Here is a 23449-nt window from a genome sequence, read left to right as displayed (position 1 = left end):
TGGGCATTTTTGACAAAAAGTCCGTACCTAGCAAACAGGGAACGGCCAGCGATGATGATACAAAAATAGGGCCCGCTAATTTAATGTCACCAATGCAAATAGTCGCCCGAATCTGGCCGATGATCCCCAGGGATCCCCCATTCGCCGCATAAAATGGCACGTCTACTGGCAGAAGGGGTCTACTTTGGACGGGAAGAATGTTATAAATAAGGTCCGAGATGATGGTGGCCGACGCACCCGTGTCAACAAGCACCCGGACCTCAACCCCGTCAATGAACCCCGTTACCACGGACGACCCGGCTGACGCAGCCACGATCCTGTGGGCCAATTCGGACCACTCGACTGCTTGCGGGCCGCGTACGGACCCCCCTCGCTGAATTGAACCCCCGGCACCCAGCCGCGAACCCCCCACCGCGAAGCGGCGACCCGAATGTGCCGTGTTTGTGGACCGAACGTGTGAGGTGCCGCGACTTGCCGGGTTTTGTTGGGATGACTTGTGGCCCTGGTCGTCGTCCCGACGTGGTCCTGCGGCGCGCTGACGCGGGGCCCGGCACCCGGCTGCGACGTGACCCCGAAGGCCGCAGTTGTAGCAGACGACGGACGTCGTAGGTTTCGGTTGCTCCAGCTTGCGGGGCGAACGTGTGGGCGAACGACCTCCCGTTCTCCACTCCCCCGGACGCGATGCAGCGAAGGCCTGCTCCTGCACCCCAGCTGGCTGAGGTTCGGCGATCGTGGCGGCCAGTGCCGCGTTCCCCGGCCATTTGCAGACGACCCCCGGCTTGCGTTTGAGGACCTCGTACGCGTGAATGCTCGTGGCGATCGCCAGGGAGCAGATCTCCATCTCGTCTGCCACGTTGATGGGGACCCCCAACTCGTGGGCCAACACCAGCAGCTGCTCCGTCACCATGGCGTCCTTCCCCTCCTTATCCATGCGGGGAAAAGCTGCGTCCGCCAAGGCGAGTAGTGCCGTGCGGTAGGCTAGCGTCGTTTCCCCAGCCACCTTCCGCCGATCGTAGAACTGGTGGCGACACGTGGAGGGCGGCCCGAACACCTTCGCCATCAGGTGTAGTGCGGCCTGGAGCGTAGAGCGGGACGACCTTGCAGCAGATGTGAAGGCTGCAAGCGCGTCGTCGTCAAGCATCGCTGGCAACGCACGCAGGGCAGTGGTGTCGGACCACCCCGACATCTCCTGATGAGCGAGGAACCTTCGTTGGAAGGCTCCCCAGTCGCCCCCATCCGCCTTGAACGCCGACAGCGCGGGCAATCTTTGCTGGAGGACCCGATCGTCGTCGACGTCGGAGAGATTTTCCCGCGCTCCGCTGGAGTTGTGTAAAATGTCGGCTCGGTTGTCAGGCGCAAAATGGAGGGCTCCGGCGCGCGCCGATGACGTGGGCTGCGCTGCGCAGAGGTGTCCGGCCACGTGGCGTCCGTCTTTCCCGCCAATCGGTGGCGGCCCCCCAAAAACGGCGGCAACTTCCAGACTTTTGGCGCGAAGCGCCTTTTGGCGGGAATCCTCCAACGTCGCTTCCTCCACGACCCCCGCAGCCGTTTTTCCGCTCGCCGGAACGGAGATGTCGGCCAAGACAGCGGCGGCGGCGAGTAGCAACTCCGCCAACCGGGAGTGCGCGTCCTGGAGGCTGGTGTCGGAAGCAAGCGGAGCGTCGGCCATCACCGCGAAGTGCTGCATCGGCGGCAACTCCTCGTCCTCTACTCCCGAGGTCGGTGTCCCCGGTACGCCGTCGTCATCCCGACCTCGCTCGTGGGTACGGGTAGTCTTCCTTGTGTCCATACTTCTTGAAGACAGGTTTACTTCTGACGCCAGTTGTAATGTAGTAACTCGGCGGGAGACGACTTCACGGGTAACACACTCTTTATTTTATCAAACTTGGTTACAGGTGACTAACACCTACTTTGTATCTCGGGTGACAAACACCCACTTAGCTACTTGGCGACTAACGCCCACTGAGCTACTCGGATGACCAACATCCACTTAGTACTCGGGTGACAAACACCCACTTAGCTACTTGGCGACTAACGCCACTGAGCTACTCGGATGACCAACATCCACTTAGCTACTCGGCGACTAACGCCACTGGGCTACTCGGATGACCAACATCCACTTAGTACTCGGGTGACAAACACCCACTTAGCTACTTGGCGACTAACGCCCACTGAGCTACTCGGATGGCCAACATCCACCTAGCTACTCGGCGACTAACGCCACTGAGCTACTCGGATGACTAACATCCACTTAGCTACTCGGCGACTAACGCCACTGAGCTACTCGGATGACTAACATCCACTTAGCGACTAAGTCTTCAGCTCCGTCTTCGGGTCTTCAACTGGGTAACTCTCCCCGAGTGCTCTCGCGCGTCCCCCTTTATACCCCACCTGCGGACGTCGCTGCGAGCACCCACTTATTCGACCAATCGCCGGGCGCTGGCTACGATCCTCTTTTCCCACATCTCATCGTGCCTCACCACTCACTCCGCGCCGCCCCGTCATCTGTCACTCCCGGCGCGCGCGTCCACACCACGCCCACAACGCGTGCCCAACCCCGCACCCCGCGCCGCCCCGTGATCCATCACTGTCACAGTCGGCGCACGTCAATACCACCACTACACATAGAAGAGGATAGATATGCATCCACGTTAACTGGGTAAAGCATGAACGGGATATGGTGGCGGGTGCTGGTAAGGGTAAGTACAGGAGCTTGCAAACTTTTCAAATACGCTTTATGACCGTGTTGCTAAGTAACGCAGTAAAATCACACAACCCTAAGGCCTGATTCAATATGCACCCTGTTTGCTCTGGCATTAATTAAGTCAATATTTGTATTCCTTCTGTTATTTATTGATTGAATGTAGTCATGCAAAAACTTAGTCTGAAGAATTGTAGTCAAATTTAAGTGTCACCGGATTTCATTTGGTCAATCTGTTAGTCTAGGCCGACTAAAGCAGTCACACAATTTGTCCAGTCTGAGTTATTAATTATTGGGGTTGGATTTGCGCCGCCCCCCTCCGCTTCCCCAACATTACCAGGTCAGCCAATCAGTGATCTCAGTGGTCACAGTCATCACCATGCTTGGTGATTGTTGTCCACTCATAGTCACTGTTGACTAAATTCAGATTTAAAATAAACATTGTGTTGATAACTATTCTCATTAGTAATTTCGTCAAATAATTGAGGCGGGTTGGCTCGCGTTGAACTCCATACGCACAGAGCACGCAGAGCGGGTGCTGCCCCCCGCGCAGATCACGCTGCTCCTCAGGCTGCTCCCCCACCATCTGGGCTGGCTGCACGTCGCGTAGTCCACCACGGGCAGGCTGGCCTGCTGCAACGCGCTGGGGAAGGGGCCGCTGGCTGCTCACGCGCAAAGACAATGTGGAAACGGAGAGCATTGGTGAAAGCATCGGGGTTGTGTGGCGTTCACATGTGCTCCCCAAGCGAACTATTGGTGTCTCCATGTTCAATGTGCCAACGGCACATAGCATCACAGCCCACCTACTCGCAGCCTATCGACTCCATACAGAGTTGTGTTCATTTTGACGACAGAAAGATGAAGGACTGAGTCAACCCTCTACTGTGATTTGTGACAGTTTCTCAGCCAGAATCAACTCGTAAAACTGGGGGGGCAATTGACGCATTGGGCTTAAATCACTTCCCATAACTGTGCCTCCGATGGACACTGGGTGAACGGTACTCACTGTCGAGAGAACCCCATCCCGTGACGTAGCACGGGTAGTTGTTGGGCAGGATCTGGTTGGCGGTGGGCAGGCAGGCGAGGCGCACCTTGCTTGTGAGAGTCACGGGCGATGCAATCTTGAACATGGCGATGTCGTACCTGTGGGGGATCGAGATGGGCAGCGTGATGTAAGGCTCAACACCAGTGACGGCTTGGGACAAAAAAATTGGCCCCGGCATTTGTAAACAAACCTGCCCAAATTATGGCTATTGACAATCATTTTTTTGTAATGGGCTGTGCGACAAACTATATACGAGTAGCTAGATTTGCGCTGTGACGTTTTCGTGTGATTTTGCCGTGCAATTTCATTGGCCCATTTGGGCAGTGTTGTATATGTTGGTTATCAAAATTTGTTATGTTGTATGCGTGCGTGGGTGAAATTATTATGTTGTATATGTGGGTTATGAATATTCAGTGAAAATAATAATAATCAAATGAAATTTGGCCAAATGTGTAATTATCCGGAAATATGTTAATTTATGTAATTATGCACATTTAATTATGCCAATTCGAGAGGTAATCGTAGTAATTATGCGAGTGGGTGTAATTATGATAATGCAAGTCGTTATGATAACCAGACCCCGCCTCGGTGACGAGGGTGGGTTACCGATCGGAATAAGGCAATTAATCGTATGCAGTTATGCAGGTGTGGTGTAAGTATGCAAGATTAACTTAGATTAACTCGGCATCGTTGTCTAGGTTCGTCTCATTCTCGCTTATATTTTAGGTCCCCGGTTCACCCCGTTATCGCTTTAACATTTACTGAGTATGTATTAGTGTGTTTATTAAGGTCACCAAGTTCAGATCTCAACGCAGAAGCAGATCTTATGCATAGATTTCAGGAAAGAATCACACAACCACTTCTGTATTAATCAATTTATTACTAATTCAACCTCAACTATGATATAGTATGCGAACTCTCAATCCCGGAACGTCAACACGGCATCAATACAGTATCATCAACGATTGTCTGATTTCACTTTGACAACGGCACATGGATCCCGCATAACGCGATGGTTGTTAGTGAGAGAGAGAGTCGTTAAAATATGCAAATACTATGCTAAGAAAAACCTTAACGTTAATGAATGATTATACTCAATATTGTTCACGCAGTACCGCACTCCTTATTGATCATACGCAACCCTTATCACGTTGTTAGCACCTTGGGTCACGGGACAGTTGAATATTCTGTAGAGGATGCGAGTACGTGCGGCGATTATGACTGAAAGATACTTGAAAGATTATACGGCGATAAAAAAAACACAATCAAAAACAGTTATCATTCTTAAAGGCACCAATCTCAACAGATACATCGGCAGGTTATCTGACAACAGAATGGCTCGGAGTAAGGGCCTGCGACGGTGCTCCTTTTCCGAAGATCGTTATCTTATACCAAGTTTACTAATTGGGGACCAGATCACCTGATAAGGATCTGGTGGGCCACCACTCCCCACGTGAGCGTGGCTCGGCGGAAGGAGGTGCCAAGAATCAATTCGTATTGATGGATCTGTTGGGAATTTATGCGATTAAGAGTACAGCCCACTAAATATTAAAGATAAAAATTACGAATACACTTATAAACGACGGATGGCCATCACTCGGTCTCGTTGTGATGCCTTCACAGCCACGGATGGCTTATGGGTTCGAGTGTTTTTGAGTGGTAAGAGTTGTCTTGAATAGTCAGTGTTCGGAGTCGGTTCTTTATGTCAAACAGACGCCTGGTGGTCGTGTGGTGAGGGGGCGGTGCGCGTCATACGTATCAGTCGCTCCCCTGTCACCGTGGTGAACTGGTGGATGCCCGTTGATACGCTGTCGCAGTTCGGAACCCGGTCGGTAGGTGGCGCCCACAGCTCGCTCGCAGCGTGCAGTGTTGGGTCGTCGACCAGGGTGAGCACGAAGCCTCGTCGCCAAACCGCGACCCTCCTCACCACTCCGGCAGCAGCAGAGACCTCCGACTCGGCAGAGGTTGACCCACGCAGGCCGAGTTGAGCTGTCAAGCGGGTCTTGGACGCCTGCAGAGGAGATGGGGAGCTGCTTGAGTCGAGCCCCGAGAGCCGGCTCCGGTGAGCCGATCGAACTCAGCTGAGTCCCAGACGAGCTGAAGAGTCGAGCCGACCCGCTGGTCGCAGCTCGCTCCTGAGTCGACCCTCCCGGTCGAGCTGGTTTCCAATGCTCAGGGTCCTTTCTTTTATGCCGAAAAATCTTTTTGGACCCTGCCCACAAGGCGGGGTTTCTTTCGATTTTTGCTGTGTCAGGATCTGTCCGTAGGTAGGTGTGTCCATGTGTGTGTCCGTACGTCCGTATGTCCTTGTGTGCATCACCCACGGTATATTCCGTTGTCATACTCCCTCCATAAAATCCACGAGCAAACAATCAGATGTTACAAATTGCCTCGAAGTCGTCTCTCTGTCTGGGTGCAATATTATCTCTTGTCTGGCCTTCTTCATGAACCAAAACACAGACGTTACAAATCGTCTCATAGGCGTTTTTGTCCGTGTTGCACGACCTGGAGGGAGGGGCAACACTCCCTCCGACCCTCACCGATGCACAAAGAAATGGTTAAAAAGTTTTAAGTTAACATTTGTCCCTTACCATTTCACAGTTATGATTCTGTATGTAACCTAAGGTCTGTCGTTTCCCATCGTGGTGCTTGACTCAAGTGGAGGTGTTTCCCCGAGCGTATACACACACCTATCCCGCGCTGCGGGGATACAAAGACGGCCGGGATCTCCCTTTCTCTGCGACCCTGGGTTTAACATCGCTCTTTTATTATGTATTTTATATTCGACCTGGTGGTGATTCATCCCGTTATCCTGGCTTTTCATAAGTTTTTCTTTTGTCTTTTCATGCATATGCTTATTATTATTAATTTATTTCCGATATCTTAGGTTAAGGGGTAAGTTTCTTGATCCTAGGAATTCGTATTCCTTGGTGTCTGCATGGTTATATAAGCGGAATATAGTTTACGGTGAATAGCGTTAACATTGATGTTATGTATGATATTATGTATTGTGATGTCTTTAACTTAACTTGTTTATCAGGGCTTTACTGACATGAAGTTGCATTTCATAGCCCCGCAGTCTTTGCCCCACCCTGTCTCTGCTCGCCGTTGTTGTTGCTGTCCAGCTGACGCCGTTAACTCAAGGCCTCATTAATTTCCGTCACTCCTTGTAGGTGAGGGCGGTTGAACCTTGGAGTCAGTTCTGGTTTTTGTCTGCCTGCTTCTTCTTGTGTCCCCTGACCCCGGGAGTTATTATTTCTACTTTTATGGCCTGTCGAAGCCCGATTCGCTGTTGCTGGGCTGGTGGGTCGCTGGGTTGGTGTCGTTCCCGGCTTTTTGCTTACGTTTGCAGTTCGCCGTGCTCTTAATTTCCTTCCCTCTTCAACCTTATATCGACTATTCGCTCCTGTCTGGGTGTGATTCAATTTTGACTTAGGAAGGTTCTGATTGTCATATGCTTCAGGTCGAGTTGTATAAAAAGTATTAAAGTATGGAAATAACATTTCATATTGACTTAATGATGGTGATGGTTCAGTAGGCGTAACTTGTGGCCTGGTTTAATTGGAGTGGGTGTGAATATCAATAACTTTAGCCTACCCTGTTGTTAAATTCCGACTTTAACGTTACTTTAATAGCAATACAGAATAATTGAGCTTTTTTGTCTTAACTAGGCGAACGCGAACTTCTGGTGACCCCCGCAGCCTTGTTGTTGCTGAGTCTGCATCCTTGAGAGATATACAACACTCTTATTCGTCTCACTGTGGCCACCCAACCTTCTGCTCTGGGAGTGTTATTCTTAATTTCAGGTCAAAGGCCCCCTCACGTTCAGACGTGCAGGGTTGTTTAAATCAGCTCCCTCCCCTGTGCACACAGCCTTGAGCTGCCCCACTTATTTAATAATTTAATTCCTTGGCCTTTTTGGGTATCTTTGCTCCCTCCAGTTCATTACTTAACAACCCCTGGTGTTTTGCAGTTTGCTGCGCTTTGGTGTGTTTTCATTCATTATATATCAATTTTGGAAGAAGGGATAGTATACAACATTCCGCCCTTTTAAAAATGACCAGTGGTCAAATGGCCACGGGTTATTTAAAAAAAAAAATGTATACCCTTCTTCCATCATGAACCATCGATTGTCCTCAAGTTTTGATGCTATTTCCTTACAACGCGCGCGTACGTGTCACAACTTAACATGGTTATATGTGACAAGAGAGAGGAAAAAAAAATATTCTAAAGGAAGGTAAAACGATAAGGGAGGGAGAAATTATTCTATTGACTACGTGTTATAGGAGATATCGTTAAAAAGATAGTTTCTACGGTTATTCTTGGGTGGCATCATCAGGCCTTGGCTCCCTTCTAGCTTGCCAAGGTACGTTAGCAGGAGCGTGAGCAGGAGGGCTGCCATTTCCTGGAAAACATGTTACACATTATTGTAGTGTGATATGCCCATTAGTTTAGTTCCCCCCCCCTTTTTCCACCTTTATTCCTCATCTTGCTCCACCAGCACAGGGTACGGTTTGATTTGGTTGATGTGCACCCACTTGTATTGCTGCTCTCTTCCTGTCTTTGTGATTTTTAGCTGATATACTACTGGGGACATTTTGTCAACAACCTCGTGTGGTCCTGTCCAGGAAGGCAGGAATTTCCTGCACTTCTGTTTTCTTTTCTCGCAATTGAGGTACCACACCTGGTCTCCTAGCTGGTATTCTACGTGGCTGGCTTTTTGGTCATAGTATGCTTTGCTCCCCTGAGCCTCTACTTGCAACTGGTCCCTGACCATAGCGAATGTGCTCTGTAGGTGACTATTGAGTCCCGTCAGGTATTCAGTTGGCGTCATTGCCGTCGGGGTCTCGTCCTCCGCTGGGACATATAACAGGTGTACTGGGAGGGTCATTAGCCTCCCTGTCATGATCTCGAAGGGTGTCCTGCCTGTAGCTCGGTTGGGTGTGGCTCGCATGGCCATCAAGACTAGGGGTAGTTTCGTATCCCAGTCGCGGCCCGTGGTAGACACATATTTCTTTAGGAGGCTCACGATGGTCCTGTTGGCTCTTTCCACCTGTCCTGAGGATTGTGGATGGTATGCGACATGTAATTGTCTTTTTACTCCCAACATCTTCCACACTTCTGTGATGACCTCGGCTGTGAAGTGGCTTCCTTTGTCTGAATCGATCGTTGACGGTAGGCCCCATCTACTGAATATTTGGTTGATCAGTAGGATAGCGGTCGTTTCCGCGGTGTTGTTGGGTGCTGGTAAACACTCTGTCCATTTAGAGAATGCACAGGTCACAGTTAGCATGTACTTGTTCCCTTTGGTTGATCGGTTGACAGGTCCTATCCAGTCGATTTGTAGGTTGGACCAAGGATAATCTGTTCCCCTCCTCTGTAGAGGTGCCCTATGCTGTGAGGTCGTTGGCTGGTACTTACAACACACGAGACAGTTGGACACATGTTTGTGTATGTCTTCCCCCATTTTTGGCCAGTAGGCCACCTGTCGCAGCATCTGTCCCGTATTCACCTCGCATCGGTGGCCGCTGCACGGTTCATTGTGGGCGTGTTGTAACATTATTTCCCGATATTGAGAGGGGACTACCCATCTAGGTCGACCGTCTTTTTCGTTTGTGTATACCAGTAGCCCTTTCCGCATTGAGAACCTTTTGATTTGGCTATGCATGATCTCGAGCTCTTTGTTGTCATTCAAGTTGTCAGTAGTGATTGGTTTTCCTGCTGGATCTTGGATATGATCGGCGAGTGTCTTTAGTGTTTCGTCCTCTTGTTGCATTCTGATCAGGTCTTCGGAAGGCTGGGCACTGTTCAATTGGGCTCTGGTTCCAGCTTCTGCCGGGTTCTTCCCACTTCTTGTGACCAGTCTTATCACGGCGATGTCTTGGTTCGTCGACTCTTGTTGTCCGTCTCTGTCGGTTTGGTCTTCTAGCTTCCACGGGGTGCCTTCCAGGCTTCCCACTTTTGCTATGGCATCTGCTTGGTCGTTCCCAGTTTTCTCTTGACCAGGTATCTTGGAGTGCCCTTTGACTTTCTTCCAAAATATCTTCATATCCTTGTTCTGAACCATCTTATCTATGGCCTCGAATAGTTCTCGATGGTGAATTGGTTTATTCCTATGGTTCTTCATCTCGTTTTTTTTCCATATGGGTAGGTGGTGCAGGAAGCTGTGCTGTACGTAGTTGGAATCAGTGCACACCACCATGGTCCGTATTTGGTTATCGGATGCCATTTGGACAGCGATGTGTACCCCGACCAACTCTGCATACTGGTTTGACTTTGGTCCCAGCTGAAATCCCTCTTGAATCCCTGTGAGTGGGCCAGTTTCCCAAATGACTCCTGACCCAGCGTGAAGCTTGTTCTCCCTCATCTGGGAGCATCCATCGATGTATACCACTGGTAGGTCGGCACATGTCTCCTTCCTGAAGGGCAGGTACCTGTTGTCCTCCGGAGGTATCTTTTCGTCCTCTGCTTCTACGCTGTCAAAGGTACAATCATGTAAATCGGCAAGACCTTGGGCCATTGGACTTTTCTTGTTTTTTGCGTATTTCACTGTGATTGGTAGGCCTTGGAGTGTCAGTGCCCAGCTGGCTATTCGGCTGCTGGTTACGCGGCCCTCTCGAATCTTCTCACTGTTGAGGTATGCCAAGGATTCATGATTCGTTTCCAGGATGATATTCTCTCCGTTCAACAAGTTCCGAAAATGTTGTATGGCCCAGATGTTTCCAAATATCGCCTTCTCACACTCGGAGAACTTCATCTCCACTCCCCGGAGGGCTTTGCTGGCATAGGCAATAACTCGTTTCTCTGCTTCCTGTCTCTGGTACAGTACCGAGCTGATACTATGATCTGAGTATGCGGTCTCCAGGTAGTATTCTTTCCCTTTCTCTGGGTATGCTAGGCAGGATGCCTCTGTGATCTGTCGTTTTAATTCTTTTTCTGCGGCTTCCTGTTCCTGTCCCCACTCCCATGGTTCGTCTTTTTGCAGTAGTTTGACTAAGGGTCGAACGATTCCTGCGTAGTCGTCCACGGACTGTCGAAGGTAGTTGCAAATCCCTAAGAAGCTCCGAAGGGTCGTGACTGTGGTGGGCGATTTGAGTGCGAGGAGGGCTCCAAGTCTTTTGGTTTGGGGTAACATTCCCTCAGTGCCGACCTGGAGCCCGAGGTAGTCCACCCTTTTGCGTGCCCACTGTCCTTTTTGTATTGAAATCTTTGCGCCTGCTTCCTTTAACTGCTCGAGGGTATGCTGGAGGCTCTCGAGGTGTTCTTCCCATGAGGAGTCCTTGACCAGTATATCGTCGACATAGACGATGGTACCTCGCTCTTTTGCGTCGTCCATTGCCTTGTGTAGGAATATGTTAAAGTCCGCAGGTGAATTTGAGTATCCAAATGGACATCGGTTCCAAGTATACTGTATTCTATTGAATGTAAATGCCAACTTGTATTGATCCGCTTCTTTCACGGGCATGGTCCAGAAGCCATTTGATAGATCCATGGTGGTGAGAATTTTTGCGCCTTTTATTTGGTTGAGATTCTGGTCGATCTCTGCGATTGGCCATCGAGATAGGGGAACCGTTTTGTTGAGTTGCCTATAGTCGATGGTGAGTCGCCACTTGCCTGTGGGTTTCAATACAGGCCAAATCGGGGAGTTGTAGGTTGAGTTGCATTCTCGAATTATATTCTTCTTGAGTAGGTTCTCCAAGGTTTCTTGGATTGATTCGTAGGCAGCCAGTGGAATCTTGTATTGTTTCACATATACCGCTGGCGCTCCTTCCAGTGTGGGAATAGATACCACGTGTAGGTCGGTTTTGCCGCAATCATAGGGGTCTTCTGAGAACAGGAAGTGGTATTTGTGGAGCAGTTGACGAAGCTCATTTCGTTGAGTGTCGTTCTCGAGGGTGTCTGCTGCTTCAATTTGTTGTTCGATTTGTTCTTCTATTATGGAGACTCCTTGTCCTGGGTCTGGGTCCAAGGCCTTCATGGTTTCGGGCGGCTCGGTTGAAAGTTCCTTTTGCGTTACTATCGGTTGAGTTGCCTTGGCTTCATCCGAGGGTAATACGCTCTTGCCCTTGTGTTCTCCTTCATCGGTTTGCAGTTCGTCGGTTTGGCCTCCAGGGGGCGGTATATACTCCATGAGGGGACGGTCATTTGGTGATACTGACTCTAAGTCGGCTTCCTTTCGGTCTTCTCTCAGTCTGTTAGTCATTAGCTGAGTGATTCGAATTCCTGCTGGGAGCTCGTCTTCGTTCCTGATTGTCGTTGATAGGTCGTTGAGCTCTTGTGTTATCACTTGGATTCCCGTGGAGTCTCTCATAACGTCTTCATCTTCTGAGTCCCTTTGTTGCTCCGGCATTGACTGTGCCCAAATTTGTCGGGATTCAAGGTTCATAATGGGTTTCAGGCGATTCAGTAGTTCTATCCCAATGATCAGCTCTTTTCCGGGGTTCCGTACGACATATAGGGGATGGTTCATGTTGATTTTGTTGAACGTCAACTTCGTCATAACTTTGCCCAATGGTCGCATGTGGGTCCCTTCACATCCTGAGTAGGTAAGTTTACTTGGCATCATCTGTAGTGTTTCATTCTTCCTCTGGAGGGCAGTCTGGAGTTCGTCAAATAATTCTCTGGATATCATGGATATTTCTGCTCCAGTATCACAAAGGCCCTGGCTGGTCAGGGTGTCTTGCAGTATTACTTCCACGTGGACTCGTCCGACTGGTCCTACGGGAATCAATTCCCCCAGATGGTACCCTTTTCCCTCTGGTACCACTTCGGTGATTGCTTCGGGGCTTCTTGTCTTCCCTACGTTCACTTGGGCTACCTTTGCGCTGGGTGTGTCCTCCTCCTGTGTGGGTATAGTTGGTATTCTTCCCTTCACTATTTGCATGGGAGTCTTCATACTCCCTAGGAGCTCTTTTTCCATCCTAATGTGGTGAGCATATCGATTCCTGTTAGCTAACGGTGGTCTATGCTCTATTGTTAGTGGAGGCGGCAGTGGGGGACGATATGGTGACTGGTTTGGTGGGCGTCGGCCTCCGCGGGGTAGGTATGGCCCGTCACTCGCTTTTCCTCCTCCATAATTCCAGCCTCCGCCCTCTTCTGCATTCCATGGTGGTGGCGGCTGTGGGTGCCAGGTTCCTCTGGTCTCGTTCCTCCCCCCACGTGGAACGTTATTCAGCGTGTTGTGGACGGGTGTTGATTCTATTGGGTTAGGCGCCCTCTCCTGGGGGAATTCATGTCCACCCCGTGTGGCGCTAATATTATTCCTTGGAGATTCGCTTCCCTCCAGATCGAGGCATTCTTTATCTCTGGTGACGATGTGGGTTTTGGCTATGCTAGTGGTTTTCCGTCCGTTCACCCAGGCCGTGTGGGCCTTGCTTTCAATCTGGCGTAGGGAGGCAGTCTCGGGGTCCAACATCATTCCTACTATTCTCACTATTTCAGGTCTCAATGATTGGAAGAACATCACTTTTAAGACTGTCTTATCTCCCTGGGCATTGTCCACGTCCCCTGCGTAATATGCTTTCTTAAGGCGTAGGAGATAATCTCGTGGGTCTTCGTCTACACGCTGGGTCATCAACTTTGCCGCGTTCAATCCTTCGGATAGTGTGGAGTATTCCCCAAATCTCTTAACTACTGCTCGGCTCAATTGTTTAAAGTCACTCTTCACCCTATTTGGCAGGGAGGCTACCCATGGTCTGGCGGGTTCATGTAGGCTCCTTGATAATAAACATGCCTTTTCTGCTGATTTACCCAGACCCCGGATCTTAGCCTCCTGTTCTACTGTAGCTATGTGAGTGTGTATGTCCCTGTTCTTGTTATGTGGATCGAAATAGGGAATTCTCACGAGTGCTTTGTCCATTAGTTTTAGTGTCTTACTGTTAAAAGTGTGTTGTTCGTCATCAGTGGTGTCGGTTCCTGAGGAGTGCTCACTTGAGCTACCCTTGTCTCTACTATCACTGTTGTCATGTTTCCCGTGTCTGTGTCGTGATCTCCCTCTGTCCGAGGATTCGTATCTGTCCCGTTGCTTGTGTCTCTTGTTTTCCTTACGTGGGTCTTGTGATTCGTGCTTGTGGGTTGGTGTGCGTGGTCTCCTTGAGCGGTGTCTATGTGGTGAGTGTTTTTGTCCTTGACCTTCATGCTGCCTACTACGTGTGTGGTGCCTGCTAGGTGAGGTGTTGTATTTATGTTTGTCTCGTGCTTCATGGTTATCGGGATTCCTGTCTCTGTCATCTGTGGTGCGGGTGGTTTTGCGTGGGTGATTTTTACGGGTCATGCGTCCCTCTGGTGAGCTCTCTCTGTTACCCATGTCGTGTTGATAATGTTTACGTGAGGTGCGTCTCTCTGGTGAGCTGTGTCTGTCATCTGCATCATGTCGGTCATGTTTGCGTGAGGTGTGTTCCTCTGGTGAGCTGTCTCTGTCATCTGCATCATGTCGGTCATACTTGCGTAGCGTGCGTCTGCCTGGTGTGCTGTTTATGTCATGTTTCCCGTCTTGCACCAGCTCCGCCCTTTTCCGCCCTATCATTACAGTGTATCCTGATGACTTAGGGTTAATTATTTGTCTCTCTCTCTAACGTTGGGGTGGTCGGCCTCATGTTTTCCCGTTTGTATTATTATTTCCTCTTCTCTCTCCTCGACTTGCGAGGGTGTTTCTTTATCAAAATTGCTTTGCACAGTAGCCATACTCATTGTGGGATCTGGCCCTGGGCTACGTCCACGTGGCTCGGAGTGTGGTAAATTGTTACTCCCGTATGTGTTCTGTGTATCAGCGTCTGGGTGTTTCACTGGTGCATTTAGTGCGGATTCTTTCTCTCTCACGAGGGCGTGCAGACTCTCTACCTGCTCCATTAAGGACAGTTTCTCTTGTCTTTCCCTTTCAAATTTTTCCTCATTCCATAATCTTTCTCTGTCTGTCTGTGCGAGGAGATACGAGTCTACCCTCGTTATTTCTGCAATTTTTACGTCACGTTTGGCTTTGCCACATTTCATCACGTCCTTAAGTAGTTTCCTTCTATGGGCCTTAACATCTTCTGTATGGCACCCCTCCCATATATCTCTCTGCTCCGTCTGCTGGCTAGCAGTCCGTCCAGTACGTTTTAACACAAATTCCCGATATTGTTTTTCCATAGATTCCATCTCCTCCTCAGAGGTCCACTCTGTATCAGTGTTATGCGTTGGTGTGTCAAACTCAGAATGTTGTGGATCCTGCGCCATCTCTATTACGTAGTGTGGTTAATAGACTTAAGAGTGTATCTTAATTCTAACATCTCATGTGCGGCGTGAGTTACTATAGAATTCCCCTTCAGAGCACATATAAACAATTGTATCACAGGATGCGTCAGTTCAACTCGAGCAAATAATCTCAGCCCAGCTGTCTTTGTTAAACTCTGCTACTCTGGTATTTAACCTTAGAGGGCGTTTTTTGTTTTGTTTTACGCCCGTTTACAATCACAAGGCAACGTTAGTTCACAACACTTTGATTAACACAACAGTGATTCGTTCCTGAATTCATGCATAAACTGTCTGCGAGAAATCCCGGGCGACGCCCCCATTATGTTGTATATGTTGGTTATCAAAATTTGTTATGTTGTATGCGTGCGTGGGTGAAATTATTATGTTGTATATGTGGGTTATGAATATTCAGTGAAAATAATAATAATCAGATGAAATTTGGCCAAATGTGTAATTATCCGGAAATATGTTAATTTATGTAATTATGCACATTTAATTATGCCAATTCGAGAGGTAATCGTAGTAATTATGCGAGTGGGTGTAATTATGATAATGCAAGTCGTTATGATAACCAGACCCCGCCTCGGTGACGAGGGTGGGTTACCGATCGGAATAAGGCAATTAATCGTATGCAGTTATGCAGGTGTGGTGTAAGTATGCAAGATTAACTTAGATTAACTCGGCATCGTTGTCTAGGTTCGTCTCATTCTCGCTTATATTTTAGGTCCCCGGTTCACCCCGTTATCACTTTAACATTTACTGAGTATGTATTAGTGTGTTTATTAAGGTCACCAAGTTCAGATCTCAACGCAAAAGCAGATCTTATGCATAGATTTCAGGAAAGAATCACACAACCACTTCTGTATTAATCAATTTATTACTAATTCAACCTCAACTATGATATAGTATGCGAACTCTCAATCCCGGAACGTCAACACGGCATCAATACAGTATCATCAACGATTGTCTGATTTCACTTTGACAACGGCACATGGATCCCGCATAACGCGATGGTTGTTAGTGAGAGAGAGAGTCGTTAAAATATGCAAATACTATGCTAAGAAAAACCTTAACGTTAATGAATGATTATACTCAATATTGTTCACGCAGTACCGCACTCCTTATTGATCATACGCAACCCTTATCACGTTGTTAGCACCTTGGGTCACGGGACAGTTGAATATTCTGTAGAGGATGCGAGTACGTGCGGCGATTATGACTGAAAGATACTTGAAAGATTATACGGCGATAAAAAAAACACAATCAAAAACAGTTATCATTCTTAAAGGCACCAATCTCAACAGATACATCGGCAGGTTATCTGACAACAGAATGGCTCGGAGTAAGGGCCTGCGACGGTGCTCCTTTTCCGAAGATCGTTATCTTATACCAAGTTTACTAATTGGGGACCAGATCACCTGATAAGGATCTGGTGGGCCACCACTCCCCACGTGAGCGTGGCTCGGCGGAAGGAGGTGCCAAGAATCAATTCGTATTGATGGATCTGTTGGGAATTTATGCGATTAAGAGTACAGCCCACTAAATATTAAAGATAAAAATTACGAATACACTTATAAACGACGGATGGCCATCACTCGGTCTCGTTGTGATGCCTTCACAGCCACGGATGGCTTATGGGTTCGAGTGTTTTTGAGTGGTAAGAGTTGTCTTGAATAGTCAGTGTTCGGAGTCGGTTCTTTATGTCAAACAGACGCCTGGTGGTCGTGTGGTGAGGGGGCGGTGCGCGTCATACGTATCAGTCGCTCCCCTGTCACCGTGGTGAACTGGTGGATGCCCGTTGATACGCTGTCGCAGTTCGGAACCCGGTCGGTAGGTGGCTCCCACAGCTCGCTCGCAGCGTGCAGTGTTGGGTCGTCGACCAGGGTGAGCACGAAGCCTCGTCGCCAAACCGCGACCCTCCTCACCACTCCGGCGGCAGCAGAGACCTCCGACTCGGCAGAGGTTGACCCACGCAGGCCGAGTTGAGCTGTCAAGCGGGTCTTGCCCGCCTGCAGAGGAGATGGGGAGCCGCTTGAGTCGAGCCCCGAGAGCCGGCTCCGGTGAGCCGATCGAACTCAGCTGAGTCCCAGACGAGCTGAAGAGTCGAGCCGACCCGCTGGTCGCAGCTCGCTCCTGAGTCGACCCTCCCGGTCGAGCTGGTTTCCAATGCTCAGGGTCCTTTCTTTTATGCCGAAAAATCCCTTTGGACCCTGCCCACAAGGCGGGGTTTCTTTCGATTTTTGCTGTGTCAGGATCTGTCCGTAGGTAGGTGTGTCCATGTGTGTGTCCGTACGTCCGTATGTCCTTGTGTGCATCACCCACGGTATATTCCGTTGTCATACTCCCTCCATAAAATCCACGAGCAAACAATCAGATGTTACAAATTGCCTCGAAGTCGTCTCTCTGTCTGGGTGCAATATAATCTCTTGTCTGGCCTTCTTCATGAACCAAGACACAGACGTTACAAATCGTTTCATAGGCGTTTTTGTCCGTGTTGCACGACCTGGAGGGAGGGGCAACACTCCCTCCGACCCTCACCGATGCACAAAGAAATGGTTAAAAAGTTTTAAGTTAACATTTGTCCCTTACCATTTCACAGTTATGATTCTGTATGTAACCTAAGGTCTGTCGTTTAACATCGTGGTGCTTGACTCAAGTGGAGGTGTTTCCCCGAGCGTATACACACTCCTATCCCGCGCTGCGGGGATACAAAGATGGCCGGGATCTCCCTTTCTCTCCGACCCTGGGTTTAACATCGCTCTTTTATTATGTATTTTATATTCGACCTGGTGGTGATTCATCCCGTTATCCTGGCTTTTCATAAGTTTTACTTTTGTCTTTTCATGCATATGCTTATTATTATTAATTTATTTCCGATATCTTAGGTTAAGGGGTACGTTTCTTGATCCTAGGAATTCGTATTCCTTGGTGTCTGCATGGTTATATAAGCGGAATATAGTTTACGGTGAATAGCGTTAACATTGATGTTATGTACGATATTATGTATTGTGATGTCTTTAACTTAACTTGTTTATCAGGGCTTTACTGACATGAAGTTGCATTTCATAGCCCCGCAGTCTTTGCCCCACCCTGTCTCTGCTCGCCGTTGTTGTTGCTGTCCAGCTGACGCCGTTAACTCAAGGCCTCATTAATTTCCGTCACTCCTTGTAGGTGAGGGCGGTTGAACCTTGGAGTCAGTTCTGGTTTTTGTCTGCCTGCTTCTTATTCTCAGGTTTTTTCGGTAAAGTCACGTAGGTAAAACATTAAAAGTAATGAAAGTAAAATAAAACAAAACAAAAATAAAAATAAAATTCACGACGTTTCGGAGGCAACACAAGTCTCCGTCATCAGGTGGGACCGTCACAGCCAGATTAGCTGCATCAAGTGAAGCAATGATTCAAGATGTAATCCCTTATAAGCAAGTTGAAGGGGGGGAGGAGAGGGGGGGGAGTTCATCAGAATGTGGTAGCCAATGAATGGAACGTATCGGGAGGGAGGGGGGTGGGAGGGGGAGGGAGCCAACAAAACATTTGGCGACGGCTTGGACGCGGCTGCTGCGCACGCCAACACAATGGGCAGAGAGGGGGGAGGGGAGGTCTGATACACATGATAGAACAAAGGAACGAAAATGCCCATGTTTATACCAATGCAGGCTGAAAAATGAAGAGAGTACTGTTAAAAATAACTGGGGATGTTAACACTCGGTGAAGTAAATTAAAATAGTGCCTGTCAGATAAGATGGTCCAAAAAGTGTAATTAAGTCTTTTTTGCGTGGTTAATAACATCTTTCCAGTGATTACTGAGTTTGTACCCATCATCACGGTTGAAATTATGTCTGTGTTTGTATATTTGTATGGCTTCGTGTACAAACCTTTGATGGTAGCCAGGAGGCTTGCAGAGAACCTTGGTCTCGGAAAAGACAATTTCATGAGAGCCCGCCGAGTTGTAGCAATGATCGGCAACGGCCGAAGAATCAGTTCTGCCGTGTTTCAGATCTGACTTGTGCTCGCGGACACGATCAGCAACATGACGTTTTGTTTCTCCAATGTAGCAATCACCACAAATGCAACTCAATTTGTAGACTCCAGGATACTGTAAGTCAGGAACGACATCCTTCACAGATGGAATCAGATCACGGATTTTATGCACTGTGCTGAATCGGACTTGGATCTTATGTTTGTTTAGAATTTTGGAGATCTTTTTGGTCACGCCTGCTATGTATGGTAACGTGATAGTTTTGGTCGGAGTTTCATGTGGTTGTTTCTGTGTGGTGGGAGAGACAGCTTGGCGGATAGTACGGTCAGAGTATCCGTTCATCCTGAGGGCCCGATGTACATGTCTTAATTCATCAGTCAGGTGGTGTTGGTCAGAAATGCCATGGGCTCTGTGGTATAGCGTTTTGATGAGAGAATTCTTTTGAGATGGGTGGTGGTGGGAATCCGGTTTCAGGTAGGAATCTGTGTGGGTGGCTTTCCTGTAGACAGAATGTCCCAAGGATCCGTCAAGCCTCCTCTTAAACAGAATATCCAAGAATGGTAGTTTACCGTCTTTCTCCACTTCCATGGTGAATCTGATAGATGGGTGTCTAGAATTGATGTGGTCCAAGAAGTGGTTCAATGCTGGGAGGCCATGTGGCCAGATGACGAAAGTGTCATCCACATATCTCTTCCACAGGGAAGGACGCAGGGTGGATGTCTGGATGGCGTCTGATTCAAACTTTTCCATGAAAATGTTGGCTGTAACTAGTGACAAGGGGGAGCCCATAGGGGTACCCTCATTCTGTTTGTAGAAGGTGCCATTCCAGGTAAAATAGGTGTTGGTGAGGCAATGCCTAACCAGCGCAGGTACATCAGAATTCAATCCCTGTTGGACTAAGTCCTCAATTATTGTTAGGGTGTCCGGTACTGGGACTTTGGTAAACAAAGATACTACATCAAAGCTGACGAGAATGTCATCAGGAGATAGTACCATGTCCTTAACCATAGAGACTAATTGGGTTGAGTTGAGTACTGCCGAAGAGGTCTTGCCTGTGAAGGGGAGCAGAGTATCTGATAGAAAACGGGCTAGTTTGTACGTCGGAGAGTTTATCGTCGACACGATGGGTCGTAGCGGGGTGCCTTCTTTATGGATTTTAGGAAGACCATAGAGTCTGGGAGGTCTTGCCGCCGATGGTTTTAGAGAGGGACGTTTGCTTGGTTCGATTAGGGAAGTCGAACTCATGATGATACTGTTGGTTTTTGTCGTTAGGCTTTTAGTGGGATCGTTTTTAATTTTGGAGTAACTCCCATCATTAAGAAGGTCCAGGATTTTGTTGTTGTATGAATCTTTATCCATGATGACCGTGGCATTGCCCTTGTCTGCCGAGAGGATGACTATATCATCTCTCTTTTTTAAATTCGCGAGTTCAGAGCGTTCGTTTTTGCTGATGTTACTAGTGGGTTTCTTAGCATTCTTGAGAATAGTAGCTATTTCAGCTCTTGCTACATCAGCATGGATGTGTCCTATGCCTCTGAGGGCTACATCAATCTGAGAAATCATATCCTCTACTGGTATATATTTAGGGGTGACGGCGAAATTTAGTCCTTTGGCCAGTACCGTTTTTAGATTGTCAGAGATTGGAATGTTACTCTGATTAATCACGGTCTTGTTAACATCCAGCTTTACGATGTGTGGCTCTGGTTTCTTTTTAGATAGGAGGTTGAATTTAGAAATCAGGTTAGCTTTGCATTTGGCTGACATTGAGTCAGCAGAAGCAGAAGTCATGTTATCAACGTGGTTCCAATCAGAAGGTGACATTTTTTGTGTTAACATTAGATGTGTTTGTAAGAGAGTCTTGTCTAAATTATCGAGTTCAGATCGGAGTAACCTTATTCTCTCCGAGATTAGTGATAGGCTAGCTTTAAATAAGATCTGTTTGGAGTTCGGTGAGGACACAGCAGCGGATGTGAGTGTGAAAGCGATGGGTATTACCTTGTTATCGCGGCATCTCTTGAGGAAGGCCAGCGTCTCGAGAAGCTGTGACTTCTTGTCTCGTTGTCTGTTAAAAACTCTAACAGATAGGTGGAATTCCTCCCCGTAGAGGGCATTAATTCTAGATTTGAAGCTTTCGTGACTGCAATGATTCATATTCTCAGGTTTTTTCGGTAAAGTCACGTAGGTAAAACATTAAAAGTAATGAAAGTAAAATAAAACAAAACAAAAATAAAAATAAAATTCACGACGTTTCGGAGGCAACACAAGTCTCCGTCATCAGGTGGGACCGTCACAGCCAGATTAGCTGCATCAAGTGAAGCAATGATTCAAGATGTAATCCCTTATAAGCAAGTTGAAGGGGGGGAGGAGAGGGGGGGGGAGTTCATCAGAATGTGGTAGCCAATGAATGGAACGTATCGGGAGGGAGGGGGGTGGGAGGGGGAGGGAGCCAACAAAACATTTGGCGACGGCTTGGACGCGGCTGCTGCGCACGCCAACACAAAGGGCAGAGAGGGGGGAGGGGAGGTCTGATACACATGATAGAACAAAGGAACGAAAATGCCCATGTTTATACCAATGCAGGCTGAAAAATGAAGAGAGTACTGTTAAAAATAACTGGGGATGTTAACACTCGGTGAAGTAAATTAAAATAGTGCCTGTCAGATAAGATGGTCCAAAAAGTGTAATTAAGTCTTTTTTGCGTGGTTAATAACATCTTTCCAGTGATTACTGAGTTTGTACCCATCATCACGGTTGAAATTATGTCTGTGTTTGTATATTTGTATGGCTTCGTGTACAAACCTTTGATGGTAGCCAGGAGGCTTGCAGAGAACCTTGGTCTCGGAAAAGACAATTTCATGAGAGCCCGCCGAGTTGTAGCAATGATCGGCAACGGCCGAAGAATCAGTTCTGCCGTGTTTCAGATCTGACTTGTGCTCGCGGACACGATCAGCAACATGACGTTTTGTTTCTCCAATGTAGCAATCACCACAAATGCAACTCAATTTGTAGACTCCAGGATACTGTAAGTCAGGAACGACATCCTTCACAGATGGAATCAGATCACGGATTTTATGCACTGTGCTGAATCGGACTTGGATCTTATGTTTGTTTAGAATTTTGGAGATCAACAACAAAATCCTGGACCTTCTTAATGATGGGAGTTACTCCAAAATTAAAAACGATCCCACTAAAAGCCTAACGACAAAAACCAACAGTATCATCATGAGTTCGACTTCCCTAATCGAACCAAGCAAACGTCCCTCTCTAAAACCATCGGCGGCAAGACCTCCCAGACTCTATGGTCTTCCTAAAATCCATAAAGAAGGCACCCCGCTACGACCCATCGTGTCGACGATAAACTCTCCGACGTACAAACTAGCCCGTTTTCTATCAGATACTCTGCTCCCCTTCACAGGCAAGACCTCTTCGGCAGTACTCAACTCAACCCAATTAGTCTCTATGGTTAAGGACATGGTACTATCTCCTGATGACATTCTCGTCAGCTTTGATGTAGTATCTTTGTTTACCAAAGTCCCAGTACCGGACACCCTAACAATAATTGAGGACTTAGTCCAACAGGGATTGAATTCTGATGTACCTGCGCTGGTTAGGCATTGCCTCACCAACACCTATTTTACCTGGAATGGCACCTTCTACAAACAGAATGAGGGTACCCCTATGGGCTCCCCCTTGTCACTAGTTACAGCCAACATTTTCATGGAAAAGTTTGAATCAGACGCCATCCAGACATCCACCCTGCGTCCTTCCCTGTGGAAGAGATATGTGGATGACACTTTCGTCATCTGGCCACATGGCCTCCCAGCATTGAACCACTTCTTGGACCACATCAATTCTAGACACCCATCTATCAGATTCACCATGGAAGTGGAGAAAGACGGTAAACTACCATTCTTGGATATTCTGTTTAAGAGGAGGCTTGACGGATCCTTGGGACATTCTGTCTACAGGAAAGCCACCCACACAGATTCCTACCTGAAACCGGATTCCCACCACCACCCATCTCAAAAGAATTCTCTCATCAAAACGCTATACCACAGAGCCCATGGCATTTCTGACCAACACCACCTGACTGATGAATTAAGACATGTACATCGGGCCCTCAGGATGAACGGATACTCTGACCGTACTATCCGCCAAGCTGTCTCTCCCACCACACAGAAACAACCACATGAAACTCCGACCAAAACTATCACGTTACCATACATAGCAGGCGTGACCAAAAAGATCTCCAAAATTCTAAACAAACATAAGATCCAAGTCCGATTCAGCACAGTGCATAAAATCCGTGATCTGATTCCATCTGTGAAGGATGTCGTTCCTGACTTACAGTATCCTGGAGTCTACAAATTGAGTTGCATTTGTGGTGATTGCTACATTGGAGAAACAAAACGTCATGTTGCTGATCGTGTCCGCGAGCACAAGTCAGATCTGAAACACGGCAGAACTGATTCTTCGGCCGTTGCCGATCATTGCTA

General features: G+C 48.0%; 1 pseudogene; it reads right to left on the bottom strand.

Moving 5' to 3' along the window:
* LOC144931636 (chymotrypsin-like elastase family member 2A) overlaps positions 1-23449 on the bottom strand; it is a 40642-nt pseudogene that overhangs the window by 5519 nt on the left and 11674 nt on the right.

The sequence above is a fragment of the Lampetra fluviatilis genome, chromosome 4 (assembly GCF_964198595.1).
Source record: "Lampetra fluviatilis chromosome 4, kcLamFluv1.1, whole genome shotgun sequence".
Lineage (NCBI taxonomy): Eukaryota > Metazoa > Chordata > Hyperoartia > Petromyzontiformes > Petromyzontidae > Lampetra > Lampetra fluviatilis.
This window is presented reverse-complemented; position numbering and strand designations above follow the sequence as displayed.